We start from the raw sequence: 25,111 nt of genomic DNA on the forward strand, positions 1-25,111 counted from the left end.
CATTTTGGACTGATTATTAACTCTAAGGAAAGTTGTCTGAACTTGCTTTAAAGAGTGGCTGAACTAAATTAATATTGAACTCTAGGGTTAATGATCTGAACTGACTTGATACTCAACTCTAGGGATAAGTGGTCTGAACTAGCTCAATACTGAACTCTAGGTAAAGTGGTCTGAAAAAGGAACCTTGCAACCCCCATTCCCATCTCTCATAACTAAGGGAAAACCTTCTAAACACTGCCGGCGCAGAATTGAAGATCAGTTGCTCCTACACGATTTTATCTTGCGGACATATTGAGACCGGAGCCCTCGATAGAACCGATAGTAGTTTTGATTGACAGTTAAGGGATCTGTTACGCAGTCTCATTTTGGACTGATTATTAACTCTAAGGAAAGTTGTCTGAACTTGCTTTAAAGAGTGGCTGAACTAAATTAATATTGAACTCTAGGGTTAATGGTCTGAACTGACTTAATACTGAACTTTAAGGATAGTGGTCTGAATTGACTTAATACTCAACTCCAGGGATAAGTGGTCTCAACTAGTTCAATACTGAACTCTAGGTAAAGTGGTCTGAAAAAAGGAACCTTGCACTCCCCCATTCCTATCTCTCTTAACTAAGGGAAAACCTTTTTCTAAAATCTGCCGGCACAGAATTGTAGATCAGTTGCTCCCACACGATTTTATCTTGCGGACATATTGACACCGGAGCCCTCGATAGAACCGATAGTAGTCTTGATTGACAGTTAAGGGATCTGTTATGCAGTCTCAATTTGGCCCGACTGAATAACTATAACTCTAAGGAAAGTTGTCTGAACTGGTTTAACACCGAAATCTACAGAGAGTGGCAGAATTGAAGTAGTATTGAACTCTAGGGTTAATGGTCTGAACTGACTTAATACTGAACTTTAAGATAGTGGTCTGAATTGATTTAATACTCATCTCCAGGGATAAGTGGTCTGAACTAGTTCAATACTGAACTCTAGGTAAAGTGGTCTGAAAAAAGGAACCTTGCAATCCCCCATTCCTATCTCTCTTAACTAAAGGAAAACCTTTTTCTAAAATCTGCCGGCACAGAATTGTAGATCAGTTGTTCCCACACGATTTTATCTTGCGGACATATTGACACCGGAGCCCTCGATAGAACCGGTAGTAGTCTTGATTGACAGTTAAGGGATCTGTTATGCAGTCTCAATTTGAACTCATTGAATTACCATAACTCTAAGTGGTCTGAACTTGCTTAACACTGAAATCTTTAAAGAGTGGCTGAACTAAATTAATATTGAACTCTAGGGCAAATGATCTGAACTGACTTAATACTCAACTCTAGGGATAAGTGGTCTGAACTAGCTCAATACTGAACTCTAGGTAAAGTGGTCTGAAAAAGGAACCTTGCAACCCCCATTCCCATCTCTCATAACTAAGGGAAAACCTTCTAAACACTGCCGGCGCAGAACTGAAGATCAGTTGCTCCTACACGATTTTATCTTGCGGACATATTGAGACCGGAGCCCTCTATAGAACCGATAGTAGTTTTGATTGACAGTTAAGGGATCTGTTACGCAGTCTCATTTTGGACTGATTATTAACTCTAAGGAAAGTTGTCTGAACTTGCTGTAAAGAGTGGCTGAACTAAATTAATATTGAACTCTAGGGTAAATGGTCTGAATTAACTTAATATTAAACTGTAAGGATAGTGGTCTGAACTGGCTTAATGTTGGGATCTATAAATAGTGGCTGAACTAGATTATTACTGAACTTTAAAGTGGCTTGAAAAACAAATCCTTGCAATCCCCCATTTCCATCTCTCTTAACTAAGGGAACTTGAAATATAGGAATGGTGGTCTGAAGTAACTGAATGCTGAACTCTATGGATAGTGGACTAATTTGATTTAATACTGAATTTGACTGGTACATATTTTATAAAATCACATTTAGGCAACAAGAAAAAGAGGTTTCAGCAATAAACAAAACTAATTTGTACTTATGCTTTCCCTAATATTTTTCCATTAAGACCTTTTCTTACTATAGCTTACTTCATCATAATACTTTACCACCATATTTCAAGAAGAACAAAGAAGTTCCTGAAACAGACATTGCAATTATTTTTTCTTGATTATTTATTCCATAGATTCTAAAACAAAATTTATTTAACTGTAACTTGTTAGAAAATGCATTTAACAAACATGGCAAAAAATCTTTCAAAATGCAAGTTTGTATACATATTTTCAGACATTGATGTGAATGGTTTTATACACATCTCTAACTTAGCAGTCTAGATAATTTGTTCTTAACTTTGTAACCTTAAACATAACCTGCTTCTTCATTGCCCAAGAATCGTGTTCCTATCCAATATACATTTAATTTAAATGTATCCCCCTTTTAATTTTCGTAATTTTGCAATTTTAAGTAATTCATTTGTCATAGCTCTGGAGCTACTTTACCTAGGTTTAACATACCATAATTGAGATTAAAGAAAAAGATGTCTAGCTATTGATCAGCCCATTACTTAGACAAGGGAAATAACTTTAGAGATACCAGTCTGAACGGGCTAGTTATCAAACTTGGCCTTGAATTTTTTTATATAGATACGTTCAGTATAATTTTGAATTAGTACCGAAAAGAGAAAATACTTCAGAGAGACCAAGATGACGCCCATTAATATTTTGAACATGTCGAGCGAAAATTGGATAAGAATTGGGTAAATAATAATGTAAAGAAAATATCTATTAGTTGCTGGACTAGATTTGGAATAATTTCCACTTAAAAGTTATATTGAAGTAACCTTCATTCTTAGAACATGGCTATTTCTATTGGATGTGTCCTTTTTTATTCTGAATAACGTTCCTTGAAATAAAATTAAATAAAAATGGGAATAATCAGTTAATATTTGATTATTAACCACGTACTTTCATTATGAGTGAACAACAGTTTTATTGCAGATATATAATACTCAAACTTTTCTTCAATAAAAGATGCTACTTCACTATTACCATAATAGGCCCCACATTTCCATAACAGCCAAATGATTTTTATCTTAAAACAAAAGTTATTGAAAATGTTTCAAAAGACTGAAAGACAAAGATCAGGAAGAAAGAACAACAGGCAGGTAACTGGAATATAAGTAAATGGGAGAATCAGTACTGGCTAGCTGGCTACATGCAACATACATCACCCGGTAGCACAGTGAAAGAGGGGCAGCTGAATGGAATATACAGTAAATAGAATGATAGGGAGAATCAGCATTGGCTAGCTGGCTGCATGTAACACACATCACCTGGTAGCACAATGAAAGAGGGGCAGCTGAATGGAATATACAGTGAATAGAATGATAGGGAGAATCAGCATTGGCTAGCTGGCTGCATGTAACACACATCGCCTGGTAGCACAATGAAAGAGGGGCAGCTGAATGGAATATAGAGTGAATAGAATGACAGGGAGAATTAGCACTGGCTAGCTGGCTGCATGCAACATACATCACCTGGTAGCACAATGAAAGGGGGTGGGGGCAGCTGAATGGAATATACAGTGAATAGAATGATAGGGAGAATCAGCATTGGCTAGCTGGCTGCATGTAACACACATCACCTGGTAGCACAATGAAAGAGGGACAGCTGAATGGAATATACAGTGAATAGAATGATAGGGAGAATCAGCATTGGCTAGCTGGCTGCATGTAACACACATCGCCTGGTAGCACAATGAAAGAGGGGCAGCTGAAAGGAATATACAGTGAATAGAATGACAGGGAGAATTAGCACTGGCTAGCTGGCTGCATGCAACATACATCACCTGGTAGCACAATGAAAGAGAGAAGCAGTTAAATGGGATATACAGCGATCGGAATGACAGGGAGAATCAGCACTGGCTAGCTGGCTGCATGCAACATACATCACCGGGTAGCACAAGAAAGAGAGAAGCAGTTAAATGGGATATACAGCGACGGAATGACAGGGAGATTCAGCACTGGCTAGCTGGCTGCATGCAACATACATCACCGGGTAGCACAAGAGGAAAGATGTGTTGATTGAGAAGCATCGGGATTGACCTTATCTTTCAGTCCTTATAAAAGTGGGGTTTTTTTTGTAATAATTCATTCCGTAATTTATATTGTTACATGTACACAACTTGTTAACTTATATTAATTGTACAGAAAGTTGAGGAAAAGTGGAAATCAAGGTGATATTAGTTAACTTGAATATATGACAATATTTTTTTATTTTAAACATCCCTTTCCAAAGACTAGAATTTTGCATGGTAGCCAAACAGCTTTTAAATGGGCCTGCACAAATATTTTCTCTATAGTAAAACAGATGTTAAAACTGCATTATACTGTTTTTTTTCTTCATAAAAATACCCCCTAAACCTACATTGTATATTTAAGCTAAACCAATCCCTCAATGGAATACGATTATATCTTTCCCTTATGGATTTCTTCCTGAAACTAGTCCAACAACATATTTTAATATTCCATAAATAATAAGATCTCCACATATAGCTTCATTTAAATGATAGGAAGAAATAATTTCTTAAACAAGTCTGCATTCTGCATCGTTATGACTGTTAAACACTTACAAGTGCTTGGTTATCTTTCAAAGTCCCTCAAATAGTAAAAAGCTAATCTGTGACAGGAAATACTGTCTACATGACCTCTGATTGTACTGTATGACCTTGACTTGACATGACTGAAAGCTACACTTTGTAAATTGTCTTATGGCCTACATTTGAGTAAGTTATTTCAAAATACATTCAAGGGTAAAGATTTGAAGCCAGCATGTTAACTAGCCTGCCTTGACCATTTATCTCAACATATGACATTGACCTTACTGGACTAAAAGTTGTATTCCGTGCATCATTTCATTTGGGCAACTTTCTTGAAATCCTTCAAACAGATAAAAAGGTAAAGAGCATACATAATGCCTATTTGACCTTTGATCTCACCATAATGACATTGAACTTAAAATAACCTGACTCAAAACACAAACTTCTTTGAAATCTTTCAAACAAGCAAAAGAAACCGTGTATATATCAAGTACTGACTAGCTAGAATTTGATTCCACCATATGACCTTGATCTGAAACTTACATGACACATCTAATTTTTTGGCAAACTTCTTTACCAACTTCACTGAATTTCTAAACAGGTATAAAATTAGTGCATGTAATGAATAATGCCTACTTGACCTTTCATCCCACCTATGACTTTGACCTTGAACTGAAGTGACATATTGCACTCTGTATGCAGAAATGCTATAAAATTTTAAGCAATAAACATTTGATGAATGTATTAATAGTAATAAACATCTATATACTTGGAAAATCTCAAAAAAGGCAACATGTATACTAGTATTCTAGTTGCTTTTTTTGTTTTCAAGACCAAACTTGTCAAAGATATGTATTTTCTATTATTTAATTTCAAATTTTCCATTAATCATCGTTATAGTAAAGCTATCATATCTAACAAAATGAAATAAAGTGCAATGTCTGAGAAAGAAAAACTTAAAATCATAAAAAAGTATGTTCTTAAGTTGTGCAGTAGAAAAAAATGTGCACCTTTTAACATAGTATTCCTATCAATGAAAAATAAGAATTGATTAAAATTGTACGAGATGAGTACACATGGTTCAAATGACTGTAATACATGTTATGTAAGGTCAAAATGGGGTACACTGTCTCCTGGACATCACTTTAACCTAAAAATCATGCTAGTGTGTTCTAATATCAACTATTCTAAAGACCATGCCATTGATTTAGTCATCAGACCTTTAGTTTAACCATAAGACCCTGCCACTGTCTTTTACATCAGTTCAACCTATAGGCCATACTTTTTTGCCATGGACATAAATCTAACCTAAATACTTTGCCACTGTATTTTGGGATATTAATTTAACCATCAGACCTTTAGTTTAACCTACAGACCATACCATTGTGTCATGGAAATAAATCTAATTTAAAAACCTTGCCACTGTATTTTGGGATATAAAATTAACCATCAGATTTAGTTTAACCTAAAGATCATACCACTGTGCCACAGACATAAATCTAAACTAAAGAGCTTGCCACTGTATTTTGGGATATTATATTAAACTTCACACCTTAAGTTTAACCTATAGACCATACTATTTTACCATGGAATAAATCTAACCCGAAGACCCTGCTACTGTGTTTTGGGATATCAATTTTACCATCAGGTATTTAGTTTAACCTATAGACCATACCACTGTACCATGGACATAAATCTAACCTGAAGACCTTGCCACTGTATTTTTGGATATTACCTTAACCGAGACCTTTAGTTTAATCTATAGACTACCACTGTGCCATGGACATAAATCTAACCTAAAGACCTTGCCACTGTATTTTGGGATATTAACTTAACCATCAGACCTTTACTTTAACGTATAGACCATATCACTGTACCAAGGACATAAATCTAACCTATAGACCTTGCCATGGTGTTTTGGGATATCAATTTAACAACCAGACCTTTAGTTTAACCTATAAACCATACCACTGTAGTATGGACATAAATCTAATCTAAAGACCTTGCCACTGTATTTTGGGATATTAACTTTCAATAACCATCGGTCCTTTAGTTTAATCTATAGACTATACCACTGTGCCATGGACATACATCTAACCGAAAGACCTTGCCACTGTATTTTGGGATATTAACATAATCATCAGACCTTTAGGTTAACCTTTTGCCATTGAGATACATCTAACTTAAAAACCTTGCTTCTGTATTTTGGGATATTAAGTTAACCATCAGACCTTTAGTTTAACGTATAGACCATACCATTGTACCATGGACATAAATCTAACCTATAGACCTTGCCACTGTGTTTTGGGATATCAATATAACCAGCAGACCTTTAGTTTAACCTATAGACCATACCACTGTACCATGGACATACATCTAACCTAAGGACCTTGCCACTGTATTTTGGGATATCAGCTTAACCATCAGACATTTAGTTTAATCTATAGACGATACCACTGTACCATCGACATAAATCTAACATATAGACCTTGGCACTGTGTTTTGTGATATCAATTTAATCATCAGACCTTTAGTGTAACCTATAGACCATACCACTTTACCATGGACATAAATCTAACATATGGACTTTGCCACTGTATTTTGGGATATCAGCTTAACCTTCAGACCTTTAATTTAATCTGTAGACTATACCACTGTACCATGGACATAAATCTAACCTTAAGACCTTGCCACTGTATTTTGGGATATTAACTTAACCATCAGACATTTAGAGTAACCTATAGACCATACCACTGTGCCATGGACATAAATCTAACCTATAGACCTTGCCGCTGTGTTTTGGGAGATCAATTTAACCATCAGACCGTTTAGTTTAACCTATAAACCATTCCACTGTACCATGGACATGAATCTAACCTATAGACCTTGCCACTGTATTTTGGGATATAAACTTAACCATCAGACATTTAGTGTAACCTATAGACCATACCACTGTGTCATGGACATACATCTAACCTATAGACCTTGCCACTGTGTTTTGGGATATCAATTTAACCATCATACCTTCTTTCGTTTAACCTATAGACCATACCTACGGAAGCGGTTCTACCCGCCGCTCGTGATAATAGTCACGGAGGCACCGGTCATCCTCCACCATTAAAGCTGGAAAGTCGCCATATGACCTAAAATTGTGTCGGTGCGACGTTAAACCCAACAAAATAAATATAGACCATACCACTGTACTATGGACATAAATCTAACCTAAAGACCTTGCCACTGTATTTTGGGATATTAACTTAACCATCAGACCTTTAAGTTTAACCTATGCCATAGACATACATCTAACCTAAAAAACTTGCTACTGTATTTTGGGATATTAAGTTAACCATCAGTCCTTTAGTTTAACCTATAGACCATACCACTGTACCATGGACATAAATCTAACCTATTGACCTTGCCACTGTGTTTTGTGATATCAATTTAACCATCAGACCTTTAGATTAACCTATATACCATATCACTGTACCATGGACATAAATCTAACCTAAGGACCTTGCCACTGTATTTTGGGATATTAACTTGACTATCAGACCTTTAGTTTAATCTATAGACAATACCACTGTGCCATGGACAAAAATCTAACTTAAAGACCTTGCCACTGTATTTTGGGATATTAATTTAACCATAAGACCCTACCACTGTCTTTTACAACAGTTCAACCTATAGACCTTGCTACTGAGTCATGGATATAAAATTAACATAAAGACCTTGCCACTATCTTTGGATATTACTTTATCCTTCAGACCTAATTAATTTCACTATAAGACCCTGCCACTGTCTAAATTTAACCTATAGACTTTGCCACTGAGTCAGGAATAGTTATAACCTAAAGACCTTGCCTATGTGAATGCCACTGTATCTTGGACATTAATTTAACCTAAAGATCCTGCTATTGTTTCTTCAATATTAACTTAAACTAAATATCATGCCATTGTATCTTGGACTTTAACTAAAGACCTACCCTTGCGTGTCTTAGACATAAATTTTACTTAAAGACCCAGTCGGTGTGTCTAGGACACTTATTTAACAATCCGACCTTCAATTTATCCATACGACTCTGCCACTGGCTTTTTTTATCAGATCTTACAGACTATACCACTGTGTCAGGAATATAAATATATCCTAAAGACCTTGCCACTTATATTGAATGCCACTTTATCTCGGACATTAATTTAACCAAAACAGCCCCGCCATTGTCTCTGACATTAAGTTGACCTAAACTGTATAACATTGCGTCTTGGACTTTAACTTAACCGCCTAAAGATCCTACTGTTGTGTATTGTTTACTTAAAAACTCTGCATGCCACTGTGTCTTCAACATCAATTTAACCAAAAGTCTATGCCACTTTGTCTCAGACATAAATTAATCTAACCATACGATTTTGCCTCTGTGTTTTCAAAATTGAACTAAACACATTTGCCATTGTATCTCCCTCATTAGCTTAACCTAATTAAAGACCCTGCCAATGTATCTTTGACATAAATTTAAACATGAAAACCTTATCACTGTATCTTTAACATTACTTCAGCCAAAACAGCTGGTAATTGTATCCTATATATTAATTTGACCTAAACACCTTGCCACTGTATCTTGGATAAACACCTTGACACTGTATCTTGGATTTTAATTTGACCTAAACACACTGCCAATGTATCTTGATTATTAATCTGACCTAAACACCTTCCCACTGTATCTTGGATATTAATTTGACCTAACAATCTTGCCACTGTTTCAAACCTAAAGATCTTACCACTGTATTGAATTACCTAAAATCACCTAACTACTCCTCTTAGACAGCTATTTAACTTTGATATGACTTTTTCACTGTCTTACACATCAATTTAAGCTGAAGAACCTGCCTGTGTATCTTGGATATAAGTTTAACCTGGACACATTGCCATTGACAATTTGTATCATCCTAAACACCTCAACATTGTATCTTCGACAATAATTTAACCTAAACACCTTGTCAATTTAACCTAAAGCTACTGATATACAAGACCTTGCGCTTGTGTTCTGAACATTTAGATAACCAAAATATGTTGCAACTGTGTCTTATCTAAAGAAGACCATGCCCCGGTATCTTGAACATTTATCCTGAAGACCTTGACTCTGTGTATTAAAACCAATTTAACCGGAACACTTTAAGCTGTATCTTAGCCATCTATTTAACATAAACATAAACATTAATTTAATTCGAATACCTTTCCGCGGTATCTTGGACATTAAATTAACCCAAATACCTTCCCACTAAATCTTAGATATCAGTTTAACCTAGGACCTTACCATTGTGTCTTTAATGTTAATCTAATGACCATGTTACAGTATAATACAATTTAACCTTGACACCTTGCCACTGTATTGACATTTTAACCAAAAGATGTACCACTGTCTTTAGCCTAAATACTTTTTTACTTAGTCATACACATTAATTTAACCAGGTGGCTTGGCGTTATTATTTAACCTTTCCATTGTGTCTCGGACATTAACCTTGAAGCCTTGCCACTCTATCTCTGACATTAATTTTACCTTATGATCTTGCCACAGTGTCTTATACATTAAGTAAAGACCTTGCCACTGTATTAATTCAACCTAAAGTCACCATGTCACTGTATCATAAACATTAATTTCCTCCGAAGACCTTGCCAATGTGTTTTTAACATGAATTAATCTTAAGACACTGACACTGTACTGAATTAACTTAAAGTCACATTGTTTTGCCACTTTGTATGAGACACTTCGTTTACCTACAGACCTTATCACTGTTTAGATCTAGGACATTAATTTAACCTACAGATTCCGTCACTGTATTTTGAATGTAAATGTACATTTAACCTGAACACCATGCATAATGTTTTACACATTACTTTAACCTAAACACCCTGCTACAATTTACATGTATTTAACCTAATTTAGCCTCACCAGCCACTGCATCTTCTTACTACTGTAGCTGAAACATCAATTCAACCTAAAGATTTTGCCATTTTGTCAACGTCAATTTAAGCCATAGACCACTGTATAATGGATATAAAGTTTAACCTGATTACATGTCTCTGTCTTTATTATCAGTTTAACCTAAACATGTTGCCACTGTATCTCAGGGCATAAATTTAACCTAATTCACCATTGACACTGTGCTTAACCTAAAGACATTGCCACTGCATCTTGACCATTAATTAAACATTAACTTGCCAAAGTCTTATTTAATCTAAAGACCCTGCCACTATGTCTCTGACATTTTTTAACCTAAAGACCTTGCCACTGTGTATCAATATTGATTTAACCTAAATATAATTTTGCCCCTGTGGCTTCAAGACGATTTAACCTAAAGAATCTGACATAGTATCTTGGTTATTCATTTAACCTAGAGAACTTGCCATTGCGTCTTAGACACTAATTTAACCTTAAGATCTTGCTTCTGTGTTGACATCAATTTAACCTAGCTACTATACTCACTTTGCCACAGTATCTTAAACATGAAATTAACAAAGAATATGCATCTGTATCTTAGATATTTGTTTAACCTAAAATACAACCATACAACTGTGTCTTTCAAGAATAATTTAATTTGAATACTACGTCACTGCATCTTGGGACATCCACTCAACCTAAAGACCTTGCCACCGTGTCTTTAAAATTGATTTAACCTATAGACACTGGCACTATATTGATTTAACATTAAATCATATCGCCACGTATCATACATACCACTGTGTCTTGGACATGAATTTAACCCAATTCACCTTTGACACTGTGCCTAACCTAAAGATATTGCCACTGCATCTTGACCATTAATTAAACATTAACATGCCACTGTCTTATTTAACCTAAAAAGCTGGAACAGTATCATGGGCAAAAATTTAACCTAAAACATTACTACAAGTTAAAAGAGCTTTCAACTGTACCTAAAGCATTATTTTAAACTAAAGAGCCTGCCACTATGTCTCTGAAATTCATTAAACCTAAAAACCTTGCCACTGTGTATCTGATATTGATTTAACCTAAATATAACTTTGCCCCTTTAGCTTCAAGATGATTTAACCTAAAGAATCTGCCATTGTATATTGGTTATTATTTTAACCTAGAGTTTTAGACACTAATTTAACCTTAAGATCTTGCCACTGTTGACATAAATTAAACTAGCTACTATACTCACTTTGCCACAGTATCTTAAACATGAAGTTAACAAAGAAGATGCAGATTTATCTTAGACGTTTGTTTAAACTAAATTCCATGCAACTGTGTTTTCAACAATAATTTAATCTGAATACTATGTCACTGCATCTTGGACATTCTTTTAACCTAAAGACCTTGCCACCGTGTCTTCAACATTGATTTAACCTATAGACCCTGGCACTATATTGATTTAACATTAAATCATATTGCCAAGTATAATACATACCACTGTGTCTTGGACAATAATTTAACCTTAAGAACCTACTGCTGTCTAAATTTAACATCAATATAACCTAGAGACTACACCAGTGTCTGAACACCATGTCACTACTTCATGGACTTAAAGGTGGCACAAAAAGTGTTGGTTGACTTACTGGGAACAAACAATCATATGGCAGTTTCATGAGAATTAGAAGCCATTATTCTTTGCAAAATCGTACAAAATACATAATGATTCAATTCAATTTAACCCATGAATTTTATCATAAATATTCTAATAATTTTAACTGCATTTCCCCCTCGTATTTGTTTTATCCATATAATCATGGCTACTAATTTACAGCCTAGTAACTAAAACAGGCAGTAGCAAACTGCTGGGAGTAGAATTACATTTGTAACTATCTTCTTTTGAGATTATATTATGCTAATGTAAATATTTTACCATTGTTATTAGATAAAATATTACAAATTTAGCTGAACATTTGTCTAAGTTTCATTTAAATTCCTTCAATTGACAGAAAATACTATATTATAAATAGATCTCTTCTATTGTTTCAAGGTTATGTCTTAAGACACAAAATACTGTACATCTTTATTTATCAAATGCCAAAAAATATGCCATTGCTTTGTGGTTCAGACCTCACTTTTGCTCTCAACATACCTTTTTATTAACTTTTGTAAAGTTTCATTGGAATCTTATTAAACTGATATAATTTGTGGTCCATATGCAATATATTATAAAGAATTTTTATAAGTACCCTTGCTTTTTACCTTGACCTTAAAAGAACTAACCTGAGTATTGCCTGTTACCTTGACCTTGGAAGAACTGACCTGAATAATGCCCGTTACCTTGACCCTGACTATTGAACACCATTATAATGCTTAACAATTCTCTAAGTTTCATTGGAATCTCTTAAATTGTTTACAGGTTATGTCAAATCTAAGACATTAAAGTATTATGTCATTTATATTTGTTAATAAGTTTCATTGGAATCCTCTGAAATGATGGAAACTTGTTGCTGAGATATAAATAATTGATGAATGTACCATTGTTTGTGACCTTGACCTTAGAGTTATTGACCTGATCTCATGAATGACACAACTTTTCACCACGCTTATCATTTTGGAATCATTTCAAATATTTCACAAAATACCAACAGCAAAAATTTGAAAAATAGAAAAATTTAGATGGAACATTACACTAATTTTAACTTAGAAGTATATGAATGAGAAATATGACAAGCAGTGTGAGGAATGTGTGCAGGGGAAAGGGAATAGTGAAGTGGAACAGTGCTGGGAAACTGTGCAAGGGAATGATATATAACTCACTCAATACTCCCAAGTCAAAGTTTAGTATAATGAGCATAAAAGATTTTACCTATTTATGATTTAAAATCTTACAATCAAACCATTTTTGTTAACCAGTAAATGTAATTTCGAAAAATGGTGCCCAAGTTGCACAGAATTAGAATATTCTGGGAAATGATAAACAGACAAAAAAAACTTCAAATTATAGTTTTCCTACAGAGCTTAGTATGTTTTCTTGTGTCACCCATGAGCAAATTTTTAATCACTTTATCAATTATTACCGTAACATCTTAAACTTACTCTTTTTATTGGAGACTGTAAAGAACAATGATCTTGACGAAAATATTGACAATGACTTTTTGAAAGAGCTGCTTAAGAGGCTTATCAGGACAACCGCATTTTAAATAAAAGAAATTGGTTCTAAGCATAACGATCTTGTACCAACAAAGACCATGGCATTTTAAAGGATAATGCTTCAGAGCCAAACAATCTGTTCCCAGTTAAGACAATATATTTTAGAGGATACTGCTTAGAGCCAAATAATACTTTTATCTGTTTAGATGATACTGTTTCAGATCTTAATAATTTGTTCCCAATCAAGACAACAACTTTTTAGAAGATAATACTTTAGAGCCTCACAATCTGTTCCAAATTAACACAATGGCTTGGTAGATGATACTGGTTCAGAGAATAACAATTCGTTCTAAACTATGACAATGGCTATTCAGATGATACAGTTTCAGAGCCTAATATCTGTTACTAATTAAGACAATGCCATGTCAGAGAATGCTTATTCAGAGCAAGGCGGTCTTTTCCCAATGGCATTTAAGAGGATAGTGCTTCAGAGGCTTACAATCTGTTCTAAATCAAGACAGTGGCTTACAAGATGATACAGTTTCAGCGTATAGATACAATAAAGCTTCAGAGAAGAACAATATTTTCCCAGGTTAGACAATGACGTTTTAAATTTAAATGTACCCAATTATGGCAATAGCTTTTTAGAGGATACAGCTTCAGAAAATAATCTGTTCCAAATAATGGTAAATTTTTATGAAACGGCTTCAGAAAAATAACCAGTTCCCAGATAAGACAATGGGATTTTGGAAAGTACAGCTTCAGAGAATAATCTGGTCCCAATTAGGAATATGACTACATGACTTACAGGATACAAATTCAGGAAATAACAATCACTTCCCAATTAAGGTAGGACACAACTTTAGAGGCTTACTTTCTATTCTCAATTAGGATAGTGGCATTGTAGAAGATACAGCTTCAGAGAAAAGCATTTCTTCTAAGTTAGACAATGACTTTAAATGAATACAGCTTCAGTGAATAACAAACAGTTCCCAATTATGACAATTGCTTTTAGAAATTACAGCTACAGAAACTTCTCTGTTCCCAATAATGACAATTGCTTTTTAGAGTATACAGCTACAGAAAATAATCTGTTCCCAATTATAACAACAGCACCGTCTTGTGGGTGCAGACGCTCATCTGATTTTTTTTCTCGGTATAAAAGAAATATTAATCTACCCATGATTTTCCAAGTCCAAAAAGGGTCATAACTCTTGCAAAATGAAGGATCGAGTTATGTTTCTTGCTGTACAGGGTCAGCTTATGATGTTTAACAACTGTTACAAGTTTCAAAGCAATAGCTTTGATAGTTTAGGAGAAAAGTTTACCTAAACATAAAACTTAACCAATAAATCTGATATTTCCTAAGTCCAAAAGGGACCATAATTCTTGCAAAAATCAGGACAGAGTTATGTTTCTTGCTGTACAGGGCCATCTTATGATGTTGAACAAGTGTTGCAAGTTTGAAAGCAATACCTTTGATAGTTTAGGAGAAAAGCTGACCTAAACATAAAACTTAACCAGGCAACGCCAACGACCACGCCGACGCCGATAATGACAATGGCTTTTAGAGGATACAGCTACAGAAAATAATCTGTTCCCAACTATGACAATGACCTTTTAGAGGATGCAGCTTCAGAATTTATTTTGTTCCCAATTATGACAATAGTCCTTTAATAAACAGCTTCAGAAAATTAACCAGTTCCCAAATAAGACAATGGGTTTTTAGAGTGTACAGCTTCAGAGAATAACAATCTGTTCCCAATTAAGAATACGACTTTTTACAGGATATAACTTCATGAAATAACAATCAATTTCCAGTTAAGGCAGGACACAGCTTTTAGAGGCTTACTTTCTGTTCTTATTTAGGACAGTGGCATTGTGGAAGATACAGCTTGAGAGAAAATCATTTTGTCTAAGTTAGCCAAGGACTTTTTAAATAAATACAGCTTCAGTGAATAACAAACTGTTCCCAATTATGACAATGGCTTTTTAGACGATACAGCTACAGAAAATTATCTGTTCCCAATATAAATGACAATGGCTTTTTTAGAGGATACAGCCACAGAAAATAATCGGTTCCAAATTATGTCAATGACCTGTTAGAGGATACAGCTACAGAAAATAATCTGACAATGGCTTTTTAGAGAATAGGATACAGCCTCATGAAAATAACCTGTTCCATATTTAGACAATGGCTTTTTAGAGAATACACCCTTAGAAAATAATTTGTTCCCATTTAAGACAATGGCTTTTAAGAGGACACATTTTCAAAGGCTTAGAATCTGCTCCAAATTAAGAAAATAATAATTTGGAGATTACTGACTTGAGATCTTTGTAATCTGTTTCTTTTACTGAACAGAATTTTAATGCACTTAATATACTGATACATGATCATGAGAATAAATTCAGAATGCAAGAACTATAACTCTGTATTGAATGTATATATGGTTTTCTTATATTACTTTGTTTTGCACAAATTTCATTGCATAAATAAATCAGAACCAATTAGAACCAAAACATGTTACATTTCAAAGTTCTAAACAAGACAATAGGTATTTAGGTAACAATTGTTTCCATTGAACACAGTTGTAACTGGATAAGACTTAACATTATGTTCCTAATAGACAGTGGACTTTAGGTGATATAGAAAATTTATCTGACCAATTATTTAACGATTAAATGTGACCCTTGATCAGACCTAACTTTTTCAAAGGTTTAAGGTGATTTGGAATCAGACCTAATATCTCAAGGGGATACTGTTTAAGACCTTACATTTTATGAGGATACTGAATCAGACATTACAATTGTCAAAGGATATATAAGGGAATATTAAATCAAACCTAACATTTTAAGGGATACTGGATTAGACCTAATATTTCTTAGGGGATACTGAATCAGACTTTACATTTTCAAAGGGTTCAAAAGTATACTAAATCAGAGCTAACATTTTCAAAGGGAAACTGAATCAGACCTAACATTTTCAAAGGATTCAGCGGGATACATGAATAGACCTAACATTTTCAAGGCTTCAAGGGGATACTGTATCAGACCTAACATTTTCAAGAATTTAAGGGGCTACTGAATCAAACCTAACAATTTAAAGGGATACTGGATCAGACCTAGATTTTAACAGGACACTGAATCAGACCTTATAATTTCGAAGAAATCCAAGGACAATGAATTAGACCTAACATTTTAGGTGAATACTGAATCAGACCTATTATCAAAGGATTTAGGGGATACTAAATCAGACCTAACATCTTTGAGGGGATACTGGTCGATCAGACCTCACATCGTTAACGTATACTGAATAAGACCTGACACTTCAAAGGGGTCAAGTAAAAACTGAATCAGACAACATTTTCAAAGGATTCTATGGGATACATGATCAGACCTAACATTTTCAAGGATTAACGAAGAAACTAGATCAGACCCATTGCTTACAAAGGATTCAAAGGGAAACTGAATCAGAACTAACATTTTCAAGGAATTCAAGGGGATGCTGCATCAGACCTGATATTTTAAGGGGATTCAAAATCATATCTACAGACCTAACATTACACTTCCAATAAAGACCATCGATTTTAGGCCATACTTAATAAGATCTAACATTTTCGAAGTATTCTAGCGGATACTTTATCAGACCTAACATTTTCAAAGGATTTAAGGGGAACTAGATCAAACCTTACATTATGCTCCCACTAAATGCAATAGATTTTCTAGGATATTGCAATTTTTAACCAAGACAATTGTTTGTAACAAATTCCCTGGATAAACACAGTGATATTTTAGAGAAACTCAGTTCTGACATCTACGATATATTCAAGACACTGCATTTTAAATGAGTCTTGTTAATAAACAGTTTTATGTATTCAAATAAAGACAATAACTTGTCCAGACCTAACAAAATGGCCCCAAGACATACTATATTTGTGGTATATTAAATGGATTTTACAGGAAAGTGGTTGGCACTTGGCACGTAATGACAAATACTTAATCATTGTAAAAATAAGTAAGCAATTGTTGCCAAAAATTTCTTGAGAAATATTGGCAGGAAGTAAAGTCTCCAAAAGTGCAGCATTAACCCCAAAGTACTTTAAATTTACCTTAATTATGTAATTCTATTCACATTAAGCAATCAAAATGAAATTCCGAACATTAAATTCAAGCTTAAAAAGCAAACCTTTAAATAAACTTTCATTTTATCAATTCTGTTACCTTCCTTCTTGGTTTTCCTTCTTCATGTTCTTTGTCCTCCTTTGTCCTTGAAACTGAACTGTAAGCGTGAACATATGTGTCATCTGTCCATATTTTACCAATGCATACCAGCCTGAAATTAACAAGCGCTGTCGGAGGACAGCAAAGCACGACTATTCAACAGCCTTGCCGACTTAATGAATATAAAGTCGAAAAAGGAGCATAAATTTGTAAAATTGCAAAACAGGGCTATGGAACCTGTACAGTGCATATCAGCTCATGACAATGGGCAACTGTGTGAAGATTCAATCCTTTCCCATTAAAGTAGGTATGGAGATGTCAACTTACATTCAAAAACTTAACCAAAAACAGCTAAGTCAAAAAGGGGCATAATTCTGTAAACAAGAGCTGTCCATAAGACAGCCAGTGCTCGACTATTCAAATCATTGTCCAGGAAGCAGAAATAATACCCTAAATGTTAAAATATCTATAGAGTGTCAATCCAGTATCTGCATTAGTTTTGGAGATAGTAGCTTGCATGCAAAATTTTAACCAGGTGTTTGAAGTTCAAAAGGGGACATAATTTGGCCAAAATGCATGTCAGAGTTAGAGGAATTGATGCAATCAACTAGTTTTATAACCCCGAAGGCAAATGTGAAGTTTCAATTTAATATTTGCATTTGTTTTGCAGATAGTAACTTGCACGCAAAACTTTAACCAGAATTTTCAAAGTCCAAAAGGGGGCATAATTTGCCTAAAATACATGTCAGAGTTATGGGACTTGACCCAGTGAGGTTGGTATTTGATCTAGACTAAGAAAAAATATGTTTCAAATCTATATGCCTTTAAGTAATAGCTGTATGTACTTGCACGCAAAACTTTAACTAGGATAGTCCAAAAGGGGGCATAATTTGGCCAAAATGCATGTCAGAGTTATTGGACTTGATGGTATCATCTACTTTCATAACCCCGAAGATACATGTGAAGTTTCAATTCTATACCTGCATTAGTTTTGGAGATAGTGACTTGCATGTAAAACTTCAACAAGGATTTTGTAAGTCCAAAAGGGGGCATATTTTGGCCAAAATACATGTCAGTGTTATGGGACTTGGCCCAGTGATGTTGGTAATTGACCTAGAAAAAGAATAAATATGTTTCAAAGCTATTTGCCTTTAAATGATATCAATATGTACTTGCATGCAAAACTTCAACCAAGGTGTGACGCCGACGCCGACGCCTGGGTGAATAGAATAGCTAGACTATTCGAAGAATAGTCGAGCTAAAAATGCAAAGCAGCGTTATGGAACCTATACAATGCATGTTAGATCATGACAACAAAACAATTGTGTGAAGTTTCAATCCATTCCCATTAGTGGGTACGGAGATACCAGCTTACATACAAAAACTTAACTAAAACCTTCTAAGTGGAAAAAAGGGCATACTTTTATTGCAAAACAGGGTTATGGAACATGTGCACTGCATGTCATATCATTACAGTGAACAAGTGTGTAAAGTTTCAATTCAATCCCATTAGTGGGTACTGAGATATCAGCTTACATATAAAAGCTTGGCCAAAAACTGCTAAGTCGAAGAAAGGGGCATAATTTTATAAAAATGCAAAATAGAGTTATAGAACCTGTTCACTGCATATTAGATCATCACAGTGAACAAGTGTGTGAAGTTTCAATTTATTCCAAGTAGTGGGTACTGAGATACCAGCTTAAATATAAAATCTTAACCAAACATTTCTAAGTCGAAAAAGGTCGTAGAGCTGCTCACTATCGGATTTGACAGTAACGTGACGTCTCATAGCTTACTGAGGTACTCAGGGCAACTAACTGGTATGATATTACACATGAAATGTGAAGATATCGTAACTCCAATAGCCAGTTAAACGAACGTTGTAAACATAAATTGAAAGGGTATAAGTTTTTAAAATACAAATCAGAGTTATATGGTTGTAACCACACATGCAGATGATGTGATAAAGATAGGTTTTAAGTTTCAAGTCTTTATTAATTTATATTATACTAAAGAAAGCGAAGATTTCCAAAAACTTTAAGTAAGAAAGGGGCATAATTCTGTCAAAAAATACAATTAGAGTTATGAGAATTGTAACCACAAATGCAAATGATAATTTTAAAGAACTATTTTTAATTTCAAGTCATTATCTTTATTCTTATCAAATACCAAAGATATGTCTATAAACGAAGCCTTCAAAAAAATTTAACATGAAAATAATTCCCAATATATACTAACTTTGTGACCTTCACCTGGTATATAATGGCCTAGCCCATGCTATACTTTGTTTGTATGGACAATGTTTATGTGAACTTACAGTAGGACATAAGCAATGTAACAAAATTATGACAGTAAAAACAAAGGTGCCGAAGAAAAACGACCTTAACATAAACTTAACAAGGAATCTGATTTTCTAAGTCAAAGGGGCCTTAATTCTTGCAAAGCAGGCTGGTTATGTTTTTGCTGTACAGAGTCGTTTGATGGTGAACAAGTGTTGCAATTCAATAGCAATAGCTTGATGGTATAGGAAGAAAAGGTGACTTAACATAACTAAGCCAGAAATCTGATATTTTCTAGTCCAAAAGGGGCTTATTTGCAAAAGCAGGATGGTGTTATGTTCTTGCTGAAGGTCAGGTACTGATGGTGAACAAGTGTTGCAAGTTTCAAAGCAAAGGCTTTGATAGTTTAGGAGAAAAGCTGACCTAAACATAAAACTTGACCAGGCAACGTCAACGCCAACGCCAACGCCAACGCCGATCAAGTGATTACAATAACTCATCAATTTTTACTTCAAAAAATCAGATGAGTTATAAAAGAAATATTAACAAAGATATGACGAAAAACAAAGGAAAAACTTTAACCTTAAAACTAACCTAAGTATAACTCCTTGGTGACCTTGACCTTGGGTATAAGGGCCCAGCCCCTGCACATACTTTGTTTGTATGCTGGGCAATGTTTATGTGAACTTACAGTAAGATATAAGCAAAAGTAACAAAGATATGACAGAAAAACAAAAGATGCCGAAAAACTTTAACATTAAAAATAACCTAAATATAATACCTTGGCGACCTTCACCTTATGTATAATGGGCCTAACCCCTGCATATGTTTTGTTCGTATGCAGGACAATGTTTATGTGAAGTTACAGTAAGATATAAGCAATAGTAACAAAGATATGACAGAAAAACAAAGGTTGCCAAAAAACTTTAACCATGGAAACTCACGCCGACGCCGACGCCAAGGCGTGTAGAATAGTCCCCCTATTCTCCGAATAGTGGAGCTTAAAAGCAAAATAAAGTTATGGAACCTTGCAATGTAAGTCAGTTTATCACCGTAAATACGTGTGTGAAGTTTCAATCCATTCCCACAAGTGGTTACTGAGATACAAGCTCACATACAAAAACTTAATCAAATCGGGATGCCGACGTGGACACCGACGCAGACACTGACGCCGACGAATGGGCGAGTCCAATAGCTCTACCTATTCTTTGAATAGTCGCGCTAATAAAATGGCTTTTTATTGTGACTGAAAATATTAATAGGATCTTTTCCAAATAAAGACTATTACGACAATGGCTTTTCAGAGGATACAGCTTCTAAAAATAATCTGTTCCCAATTACGACAATGACTTTTTAGAGGATACAGCTAAAGAAATCGATCTGTTCCCAATCATGACAATGACAGCAAACCTTCAAGTAAAATTTAATTTTTTTCAATTTTGTTACCTTCCTTCTTGGTTTTCCTTCTTCATGTACTTTGTCCTTTGTCCTTGAAACTAAACAGTAAGCGTGAACATGTGTGTCATCTGCCCATATATTACCATTGCATAACAGCCTACAATCGATTCAAAAAATGGCTTTTTATTGTGACTGGAAGGATTACTTTGATCTTTTCCAAATAAAGGCAATGGCAAATATGTTCCCAAGTAAGACAATGACTTTTTAAATGGATATAGCTTCGGTGAATAACAATCTTCCTATTTATGACAATGGCCTTTTAGAAGATACAGCTTCTAAAAATAATCTGTTCCCAAATATGACAATGACTTTTTAGAGGATACAGCTAAAGAAAATAATCTGTTCCCAGATTATGACAATGAAATAAACTTTAATTTTTTTCAATTTTGTTACCTTCTTTCTTGGGTTTTCCTTCTTCATGTTCTTTGTTCTTCTTTGTACTTGAAACTGAACAGAAAGCGTGATCATATGTGTCATCTGCCCATATATTACCAATGCATACCAACCTAAAATTAATAGAAAGGGGGCTTTTTATTGTGACTGGAAATATTACTACGATATTTTCCAAATAAAGTAAATGGCTTTTAAGAAGACATAGCTTCAGAGAAAAAGAATATGTCACTAGTAAGACATTGACTTTTTAAAAAGATACTTCAGGGAATAACAATTTGCTTAATTATGACAATGGCCTTTTAGAAGATACAGCTTCAGACAATAATCTGTTCCCAATTATGACAATGACTTTTTAGAGGATATAGCTTCAGAAAATAATCTGTTCCCAATTATGACAATGACTTTTTAGAGCATACTGCTAGAGAAAACAATCTGTCCCCAATTATGATAATGACAGCAAACCTTCAAGTAAACTTTATCAATTTTGTACCATGCCTTCTTGGTTTTCCTTCTTCATGTTCTTTGTCCTTCTTTGTCCTTGAAACTAAACAGTAAGCGTGAACATATGTGTCATCTGCCCATGTAATACAAATGCATACCAGTCTAAAAGTAATAAAAAATGGCTTTTTATTGTGACTGGAAAGATTATTATGATAAGATAAGATAAATTAGACAGAGAAACAATACAACATAAGCGACAGGCGCTTTTTAACCGAATAAAGACAGTGGCTTTTTAGAAGTTAAAGCTTCAGAGAAAAACAATATTTTCCCAAGTAAGACAATGACTTTTTAAATGGATACAGCTTCAGTAAATAACAATCTTCCCAATTATCACAATGACCTTTCAGAGGATACAGCTACAGAAAATAATCAGTTCCCAATTATGACAATGGCGTTTTAGATGATACAGCTTCCGAAAATAATCTGTTCCCAATTATCAGATTATGACAATGACTTTTTTTTAGAGAAACAGCTACAGAAAATAATCTGTTCCCAGTTATGACAAAGACTTTTTTAGGATACAGCTACAGAAAATAATCTGTTCCCAATTATGACAATGACTTTTTAGAAGATACAGCTTCAGAAAAATAACATGTTCCAAATAAAGACAGTCAAAATTACCCTCGATAAACATCAATGAACATTGGCGGGAAGTCAAGTCTCGAAAAGTGCAGCATTTCCCCAGAGTACATGTGCTGTAAATTTCTCTTACTTATGTATCTCTAATTATATTCACATTAGGTAATCAAAATGAAATTTCGAACAGTAAATCCGAGCTGAAAAGCAAACATTTAAACAACAAATTTTATCAATTTTGTGTTACCTTCCTTCTTGGTCTGTCTTCTTTGTCCTAAAACTGAACAATAAGCGTGAAAATATGTCTCACGTGTTCACACGTTGCGCACCACCGGCGACCGATGTAAAACACTATACGTTATCTGCTATGCAAGGATCTTAATTAAACCGGAATGTAGGATTACTACGAGAATGCTGCATTTCAAAAATCAAATTATTCCCCCAGATGTTAAGAATCTAACATCTTGAATTTAAGATATGATCTTCTACGGGTTGTATCCGTCTACCGGCAGGTCTTCGCCGTTGCATCCACCAAGAAAAACACAAATTGTCTCGTCAAAGCGTTAGAATTATTAGTTCTCACAGCCTGGAAATTGTATCGATATTGACCTGTGTCACATCATTGTTCTCATATATGTTTCGATAAAATTTCACAGAAATTTCTGTTGCTCTGTTAATGAAAAATATACATTAAAATTAATTACATTTGCCATTGTATAAACCTGGAAATTTATATTCGTGCTACCCGGATGCTACTTATGTTAGTACGTGAAATGTCCATGTTAAAAAGTAACGGTGGATTATGTTTGAAATTTTAACTGTTTCAAAGATACACTGAAGATTAAATACCTATGAGCCGCACCATGAGAAAACCAACGTAGTGCGTTTGCGACCAGCATGGATCAAGACCAAACTGCGCATCCGCGCAGTCTCAGTCTGGTCAGGATCCATGCTGTTCGCCTGTTGCCTATTGCAATTAGAGAAACCGTTAGCGAACAGCATGGATCCTGAACAGACTGCGCGGATGTGTAGGCTGGTCTGGATCCATGCTGGTCGCAAACGCACTATGTTGGTTTTCTCATGGCGCGGCTCATATGAACTCCACCTTATTAAAGTGAAATAGAACTCTAGAAACCTCAAAGATGTATGTAATATCTTTGCAATATTTCACGGTAGCATCATTAAATCGTGTATGACGCGCGTGACGTTTTGCGGGTAAACTGGTATAATTTGGCAAAACCTTAAAATACATAAAATAAAAGAACATTTGATTGTGTTAAATGAAAGATCGAAATACCTTTCACTCCAGTCGTTAACGCTAAATTTCAATTTTATATCTGATTTCACACGTCGAAAAATATTTCAATCTTACACGGAAACAACAACAACAAAAAATAATCCTCTCTACATTACATTTTTGAAGGCGATTCAAACATACACTATATCGATTATAAAGTAGTTCACCCCCTGGTTATATCACCGATGATTTTCATCCGACAAGAAATATATATTCAAAGTCCATATTTGTTGAAGTTTAGAATCACACCGGCACAATTTAGGAAATGTGGCGACTTTTTCTAGCTTTTTGTGGCGGAGAAAGACTACACGGAGTCCAAACTTTTTTCTAAGAAAATTCTATAGATAAAGCTACTGCATACAAATGCTACTGCATACAAATACCCAACGGGCAGGACTACTTAGAGAGGAACGCTCGTTTTGTTCACAGCGTTACATACGTCACGTCGTCATCACAGATAACGCGTATTTTAAGAAATGATTTATCTTATTAAATAAAGTGATTTGTCCTTGAATAAAATCATTGTTTGGAGTTCAGAAGAGAAGGAATTATGTCGCGGGGGTGCTACCTGTGTGCTCAGTATAACAATACACATCTGAACGACAAACAATTATTTTATTCAAGAGAAAGTCACTGTCTAAAATATATTATTTCGATTCTAACATGTTATCAAGGGTTATTATCTACATCTTGAAAGATATTAACGAAATATTTGCCTGTTTAGTGTGGTTTTGTTTTCTAACGGACCGCTTTGACGTCATGAAAATAAA

The 25,111-nt window shown here is 34.6% G+C and overlaps 1 long non-coding RNA gene across 3 annotated transcripts in view; it reads right to left on the minus strand.

Annotated features, from left to right (window-relative positions):
• LOC123560858 (uncharacterized) overlaps positions 1–23,462 on the minus strand; it is a 33,597-nt gene extending 10,135 nt beyond the window's left edge. The window contains exons 1-5 of one of the 3 annotated variants that reach the window (XR_006688288.2): positions 23,292–23,462; positions 22,430–22,570; positions 21,968–22,080; positions 21,563–21,671; positions 17,838–17,949 (exon numbers count right to left, since the gene is read on the minus strand). This is a non-coding gene — a long non-coding RNA (uncharacterized LOC123560858). Of the gene's footprint in view, positions 1–17,837; positions 17,966–21,562; positions 21,672–21,967; positions 22,081–22,429; positions 22,571–23,291 lie in introns of all 3 variants that reach the window. The other 2 variants (XR_006688286.2, XR_006688285.2) reach the window with 2 other exon arrangements.
• Positions 23,463–25,111: the final 1,649 nt, after the last annotated feature.

This window comes from Mercenaria mercenaria, chromosome 15 (genome assembly GCF_021730395.1).
Source record: "Mercenaria mercenaria strain notata chromosome 15, MADL_Memer_1, whole genome shotgun sequence".
Lineage (NCBI taxonomy): Eukaryota > Metazoa > Mollusca > Bivalvia > Venerida > Veneridae > Mercenaria > Mercenaria mercenaria.